Here is an 8,214-nt window from a genome sequence, read left to right as displayed (position 1 = left end):
GGAATCTGAGACACAACTCATGTAAGACTGAGGTAACGTATATATCATCGTCATGTCAAATACACGTCAATGTAAGTCCAAGGGTTTGCAGGATAGAGAACTTTTAATTTTTGAAGGTTATTCGAAAGTCAATTTTTTAAAGGCATATATCTCCTGATCTGTAGGATTCTGAGAGACACAACTTATTTCAGACTGAGGTAACGTATATATCATCGTCATGCCAAAGTCACGTCAATGTAAGTCAAAGGGTTTGCAGGATAGAGAAGTTTTAATTTTTGAAGGTTATTCGAAAGTCAATTTTTCAAAGCCATATATCTCCCGACCTGTAGGAATCTGAGAGACAAAAATCATGTCAGATTGAGGTAACGTATATATCATCGTCATGCCAAAGTCACGTTAATGTAAGTCCGAGGGTTTGCAGGAGAGACAACTTTTAATTTTTCACGGGTATTCGATAGTCATTTTTTCAAAGGCATATATCTCCCGATCTGTAGGAATCTGAGAGACGCAACTCATGTCAGACTGAGGTAACGTATATATCATCGTCATGTCAGTCACGTCCATGTAAGTTGAAGGGTTTGCAGGATAGAGAAGTTTTAATTTTTGAAGGTTATTCGAAAGTCAATTTTTCAAAGCCATATATCTCCCGACCTGTAGGAATCTGAGAGGCAAAAATCATGTCAGACTGAGGTAACATATATATCATCGTCATGCCAAAGTCACGTCAATGTAAGTAAAAGGGTTTGCAGGATAGACAACTTTTAATTTTTCACGGGTATTCGAAAGTCATTTTTTCAAAGGTATATATCTCCCGATCTTATTAATCTGAGAGACACAACTCATGTCAGACTGAGGTAACGTATATATCATCGTCATGTCAAAGTCACGTCAATCTAAGTCCAAGGGTTTGCAGGATAGAGAACTTTTAATTTTTCATGGGTATTCGAAATTCATTTTTTTAAAGGCATATATCTCCTGATCTGTTGAAATCTGAGAGACACAACTCATGTCAGACTGAGGTAACGTATATATCATCGTCATGTCAAAGTCACGTCAATGTAAGTCCAAGGGTTTGCAGGATAGAGAACTTTTAATTTTTCACGGGTATTCGAAAGTCATTTTTTTAAAGGCATATATCTCCCGACCTGTAGGAATCTGAGAGGCAAAAATCATGTCAGACTGAGGTAACATATATATCAACGTCATGCCAAAGTCACGTCAATGTAAGTAAAAGGGTTTGCAGGATAGAAAACTTTTAATTTTTCACGGGTATTCGAAAGTCATTTTTTTAAAGGCATATATCTCCTGATCTGTAGGAATCTGAGAGACACAACTCAAGTCAGACTGAGGTAACGTATATATCATCGTCATGTCAAAGTCACGTCAATGTCAGTCCAAGGGTTTGCAGGATAGAGAACGTTTAATTTTTGAAGTTTATTCGAAATTAAATTTTTCAAAGGCATATATCTCACGATCTGTAGAAATCTGAGAGAAACAACTCATGTCAGATTGAGGTAACGTATATATCATCGTCATGTCAAAGTCACGTCAATGTAAGTCAAAGGGTTTGCAGGATAGAGAACTTTTAATTTTTGAAGGTTATTCGAAATTCAATTATTCAAAGGCATATATCTCCCGATCTGTAGGAATCTGAGAGACAAAACTCATGTCACTTTGAGGGAACGTATATGTAAACTTCCTGTCAGAGTCACGTCAATGTATGTCCAAGGGTTTGAAGGATAGAGACATTTTAATTTTTCACAGTTATTCGAAAGTCAATTTTTCGAAGGCATTTATCTCGCGATGTGTAGGAAACTGAGAGACAAAACTCCTGCCGTGTCTTCAAACTGTTGGTAACGTATCTGAAACACGCGTGTCATTGCTTAATGTACCTCTGACTTGTCTTCACGGTGGTACTGTCTTGTCTCAATCTCGTACGTCATAGGTAAATGTACTCTTGTCGTGTCTTATGGAATTCATCGGAACAAAGTATAAATATCACAAAACAACGCACTTGCATACAGCACACCAGCTCAAGGAACACAATACATCATCATACAGTAGCGTATGACACAATAAGTTGCCATTTGAAATATTATAAATTCTGTGTGTCATGTGACTAATTTTTGTCTTAACAAACAAAATACGAGCTACAAAACATGCATGATGTGGGTGGGTGCGTGTTTGGGTTAATCTTCGTATGTATACATAGATTGGTAAATACATGAAGGGATGGATAGATATGTAGATGGGTAAATATATAAATAGGCAGACACATAGACAGGAGACAGAGAAACAGATACAGAGAGAGAGAGAGAGAGAGAGATATTCAGATAGATAGATAGAATAGATAGATTATATAGGTAGAGAAACCGAGATATCTAAAGCCGGCCTGATAATCTTTTATACTCGTACTATTCTGTGGCCTGAGTGAACAACCGTCTGTCATCAAATGTTATATGAGTAAGGATCGCTTTTCACTACATCCTCGGAGCTAATTCTGAAAATACCTAAACCTCATCTCTAATGAGTATTTGTATTCATAACATATTAATAATATAATTGGCTTCTTTCTCTAACTAACGAAACTAAAATATTTAATCCAAGAATGTATTCCACACATACTCAAGTGTATCCACTCATGTAGCCAAAAATCTATTATGTCATATGAAAAAAGTAACGCAGTCCTAATACACGCCATGTGGGACGCTTGGCTGGAGAGGCAGTACAGTGTATACACAAAAGAATGGTGCGGTTTGAAACGTTAATAAAAAATTTATTTACCAACTTACATGTGCACAACATACACCGTCAGCGGCGGCAACTCTCAAAGTTTCTCATGCGTTCATTACAATCCTTCAATGTGTGCATCCTGGATCACACGACACACATCCACACGGTAATCAAACTCATCCCAGACCAGCGCTGTGGAAAGACACGGTTGAGAAGCACTCGTACATTCCTGTGAAAATGTCCAGTTGTAGAATGTAATCGTCATAATTGGTATTCAGTTGGAGTAACAACCAGCTTTCCAACGTGTCCAGAAATGAGTCGCTGTCTAAGTTGCTTCAGCGAAGAAAGATGGGCCGTGCACTTTTTTGCTGGACACCGCACAGAAAACGTTGACTTTTGGAGAGTCACGCTGGTGCTCGGTTCCCCAGATACGGACATCGTGTATGTTCAGCTTGCCACTGATGTGGAATGTGGCTTCATCGGAGAAGATCAGTCTTTCGACAAACCGCATCTCCTCGCAAAAGCGTCGCCTTTTCACTTTGTCTGATGGTTTAAGGGCCTGCACCAATCGCAATCTTGTACGGTTTGGCATTTCCAATTCCCTGCTTCCTCTGGCCACTGACTTGCGGGGACTTCGCTGAAACGCCTCACGAACTCTTTCAATGTTGTCATCAGTCATACGAGGTCGACCAGGACTCTTGCCTTTACAGCATCCAGTTTCTACAAACTGCTTATGTTATTCTTGTGTGGTGCGTCTTTTTGAAACCGTGCACGAAACTCACGCTCTGGACACCTCAAAACGGAGCACACAGAAAGCCTTCTCCTGCTGCAACGCCATCTTTGAAACTGGCCCCGCGGCCACGCAGTAAGCATGAGAAACTTGGACAGTTGCCGCCGCTGACGGTGTGTATGTTGTGCCCGTGTAAGGTTAGAAATAATTTTGTTATTAACTTTTGAAACCGCACCGTTCTTTCTTGTATACCCTGTAATTGTCCTCCTTCACTTCATACATGTCAAAAATTTAAAATTAAACTATATTAAGTACACATTTATTTCTGCAGTAATTTTTAACTAAATTATGATATCAATCTTATACCGCATTGAATCAAAGAAGCTACTCAGGCACCTAGTCTACAAATTATGTCTACCGATGTTCATTCCCATGTTCACAGCAGCTGTTACTAGACACTCTATTATCTTCACATCAAATTTTATGTCTTCCCTTCGGGGTTTTTTTTTCAGACCCAAAATCCGTATTCACTTGTAATTTCTAAGTCATCTCCGATTTTTACCACGATTAATACTTTATTTCTGGATCCTCTGCAAGTCCGCGGTTCAACTACCGACAGCGACACAATCAAGTTCGGTCCAATTCAATAATATACACAGAAGATACCGTGAATTTTTCCTTCGGGTAAAACCGGCTGGAACGTGATGCTGTCCACGTATCTCCATCTAGCTAGCTGTTAAAGATGCACGTAACTAAACCTTCAATAACCCACACGCCTTCATGCCGTAGTGCGTAATTAAACACGGACGCAACTTATCTTTAAAAAGAAATTAGTCTATCCCGTGTAAGTAATAAGATGATGAGAAAGAACGAGATGATGAAGATTTGCAATTCGTTTTCCTTCAAGGATGGAAATAAGGAATTCATTAGATAAAACCTCTCAACTACGGGATACTGGCAAAAACTAAGCTACAAACTACTACGACTACTGCAACATTGAAGAGATAAATTTCACCCACCAGCGATGAACTGGAGACTTCTTAGATGACGTCGTCGCTGGACATGGCAATCGTCCATTGTTTCTCGTGTCGTCTGCTACAAGTTCACTCACGTTTCAGAGCTACGCGCTACCTCCATTCACAAAGCAATGAGCAATTTGAGTTGACTTCTATTTTTTTTTGGGGGGGGGACGCTCTCTATGACTTCTGTATTATTTGATTTATATATAATATGAGCGACGTTCTTTGCAAATGACTTGACAATGCGAGCTTTCATAACTCTGAAAGAACAAGGGAATTAATAGAAAGTGTCGGATGCAAAGTTGAATTTTTGCCGCCAAACTCGCTAGATTTAAATCCAATTGAGAACTTTTGGTTTGCCATCAATGCACACTTTAATTTGCTAGTACGCTAATATATAATTAATAATTATAATGTAACAAGTCATGGAAATTTTAGCTGCTGTTAAAATCTGATCTCATTGATCTCTCAACTCATATGCGAAAATTTAAAGACGAAATAGTGACATATGTCGTTCTTCTACCTGTTATAAAGGGAGATGGAAACAGAGGTATACAAGCAAGTGTTACAGTTTTCGATGTTTCTACAATCGGAAAAAATAAAAGTACAAGTTATTTATTTATTTATTTATTAAATAACATCTTGAACATAAAACAATCTGAAAACTTCATTTAAAATCTCAGCGTCTGGCGTTTCACTTATTTCGCCTTCAAAAAGCCTGTATTATTTTATTCACACTTAATTTGCATGTGATTTCGTTGTCCACTACGTCTCGTCCCTAATTTCAGTGTGAATCTCCCATCAATCCACACTTTAATGTCCTAGTACCGATGCCTACGATACTATAAAATTTCAATCATTTCTCAATTACTTTCACTGAATGAACTTTGTCTACGTCAGAGGTGGTCAAATTTGGACTGTACGTCTGTCCTGCAATATGATTGTAATCTAAGGGCAAAGCTATGTAAATAAATAAAGATAATGTAGTTTTCAGCCCCATGAAATTTTCCAAATTGAAAATCTTCCCCGCTTTATAGTTTGTGTTAGCAGACGCTTAAGTCACCTCAAAATTACTTAACTTGAAAAGCTAACCGTTACTCAGATCATCAAAACAGAAAATCCCCACTTTTCAAAATCCGGAAATCTTCTACGTGAATTTCCGAAGCCCACCACTGCAACTTAACGCATGGTCTGTGACCTCACACCCTCAACATTTCTAATATTGTGGGCAAACTAACTGCGTCTTTGCTGGATTCCGCTGATATTCCGTTGCAGCGCAGCGGCTGGACTGCAGGGTCGATGATGTTGTTAGTGGTTAAGAATGCATGCAGCTACAACTCTACACTAACCCGTCCATCCTCTGAGGGTAGGAAGAAGGCGAAAAAGAAGAAAAGAAAGAAGAAAAAGAGTAAATAGAAAGAATCTGGATTCATTTTGCTCAAGGGATGGAAACAGCAAAACATTAATTGGAGACTCAAAATTAAGGAACATTGGAAGGAGTTTAACCCCTGCACCCCAGGCGTTAGTCGTGTGTTAATTTAAAATTAAAGTAATTCGTTTCACTCGCCAGCAAAGATGGTAGAAACGAAATATGCCGGAGAGATGACCGCCGACACTGGAAACACGACAAGAGTGCAGCGTCCGGGTGGAAGCGGCTGCGTGTAGACGCAACCGCACGGGTGAAAATGCCATGAAGATCCTCCTCTGAGTTTCGGAACCACGAAGATTCACTTGCCTTTCCCCTGAAACCAGACAGAATGTCCCATATAATGACAAGAATTTATATGTAGGGTCTGAAGCTCCATATTATTCATATTAACATTAATTACGATGATAGCAAACCAAATTTAAACATTACAGTGTGTTGTTCATTAATATTTACAACTTTTATTTATCAGACTAGAAGACAAAAGATTCTAAATTCATGGTCAACGTTATTTTGATTAGAACATACAAACAGCTTGGTTGAAAGTTATCTCCTAAACACAACACACTCTTTTCTGAAATGCTAGACTAATTATAGAAAAAGCACTCATTAAAAGCAGCTTGGGGGGGGGGGGGCGGGGGGATGCGGGTATTATCTGTCCCGACACTACGCCTCGGCCTCGCAAGATAGAAATTTGTGCCTTACATCTTCAATCTGCGCGTAAATTGATATCTCCTGTTCTCACTGTGGTGATTGTGATGATTAAGTTTACCGACGTTTAGGAAGTGATATTGCTACCTCCATCATAACAGCGATGATGGTGGGCCCTTATGATGACGCAACATCACAAAAGACATTCATAAAACATTCTTCGGTTATGATTATTTGCTCCCAAGTGATTTTGGACCTTACGGGATAACATTTATAAATAACCGTTGCCATGGTAACGCTGCTAAGAGATGTTGGGTCTAATCGGATAATTCTTATGATTATTATTGTTTACTACTTTACATTTTTGCCGTCATTCTTAGCGGGCAATTTATTAGTCTTAAAATTTTGTCCGTTACACCCCATAAGATGGCAGGATTCTTCTAAAAGATGAACTTGAAATTACATTGAATAAAGCGATAGCTGTCTACATTTAATGTGTCTTAAAATATGCTTCAGAATACTAAAAATCACGAGAAAGATCTCTAACGATAGTCTGTCGACGGGGAGAGATTCGAACCCGAAACCTATCGAGTAGGACAACTCAATATTTACTTCTTGTATGTTTACTTACCCAACACTCCTGATCTGTGGAACTAACCCTGACCGATCATTAAACAGACTACGTGCATGATGAGGGACCATTACATCAAAGGAAGACAGTGATTTCTATCTACACCAAGACATTCGAACAGCACCAGGTTCTAGCCAGTGTGCTCAACGGTTAAACGGGTACGGGGTTACTGCGACCTGCGGTAAACATCTGACCAGTTAACGACGTATTACGGAACAGAGAATGACGTCCACACGTTCATAATCCCATGCTCTGGCAAAACAGATACGGGTGTAATTTTTCAATATTCGATTTAAAAGAAATTGGATAATAATCATTTTATGCGGAAAAGTTTACAAAGATATGAGAGATTCAAACAAGGAACAGAAATGTGATTAGTCCGTGAAACATTAAACAAGAATAATCTCTTTTAAAATTGACATATTGCAGAGGATATAGAGTCTGGATGTAATGACTCATACAACCCGGATTTAAAGAAATCAGATATTATTCCTTCAAGTATCATGTGGAGTAACAAATATTTCATAGGAACATATTTCTTCCATCCTCAGGGCTAAAGATTGGTGAGCATTAATGTTACATTCTACAACTGGGAGGATAATATTAAAATTGTTCTTACGGAAATACTTTTCAAGGTTGCGAAATGGATTAATATGGCTCAGGAAAGACACCAGTGACGGGATTTTGTGAACACTACGCTGAACTTTCCATTCAATGCGGATAATTTGACTAGCTGAGCCTATTGTTAGCTTCTTACTCCCACCTCAGAAATTCGCAAGACTACCTTTGATGGTCATATCGATGGCAAAGCATGTAAAATTTAAAAAAGAAAGTTGTATGGCATCTGGTGTCATTTCAATAAAATAAATTATTTCTAAAATAATTAATAATGTCATACACGCATACGATAAAAATAAAAAATAAAGTCTCACTGATTATTACAGAAATTTGGACATATAATAATAATAATAATAATATTTGCTTTAAAGGGTTATTTTGATCTGGGACCATGCACAGCTACTGT

At 38.4% G+C, this 8,214-nt stretch overlaps 1 protein-coding gene across 2 annotated transcripts in view; it reads right to left on the bottom strand.

Annotated features, from left to right (window-relative positions):
* Positions 1 to 5,087: 5,087 nt before the first annotated feature.
* Positions 5,088 to 8,214, bottom strand: part of LOC147871313 (transcription-associated protein 1-like) — a 65,809-nt gene continuing 62,682 nt past the window's right edge. For both annotated transcript variants that reach the window (XM_087339986.1, XM_087339987.1), the window contains one exon: positions 5,088 to 6,224. The gene's annotated coding sequence lies outside the window, so the exon portion shown is untranslated. The remainder of the gene's footprint in view (positions 6,225 to 8,214) is intronic.

The sequence above is a fragment of the Zootermopsis nevadensis genome, unplaced genomic scaffold (assembly GCF_977971745.1).
Source record: "Zootermopsis nevadensis isolate Lab colony 2312 unplaced genomic scaffold, Znev_1.0 Znev_ptg000059l, whole genome shotgun sequence".
Lineage (NCBI taxonomy): Eukaryota > Metazoa > Arthropoda > Insecta > Blattodea > Termopsidae > Zootermopsis > Zootermopsis nevadensis.
Note: the sequence above shows the minus strand (reverse complement) of the source record. Positions and strands in the feature narration are given on the sequence as shown.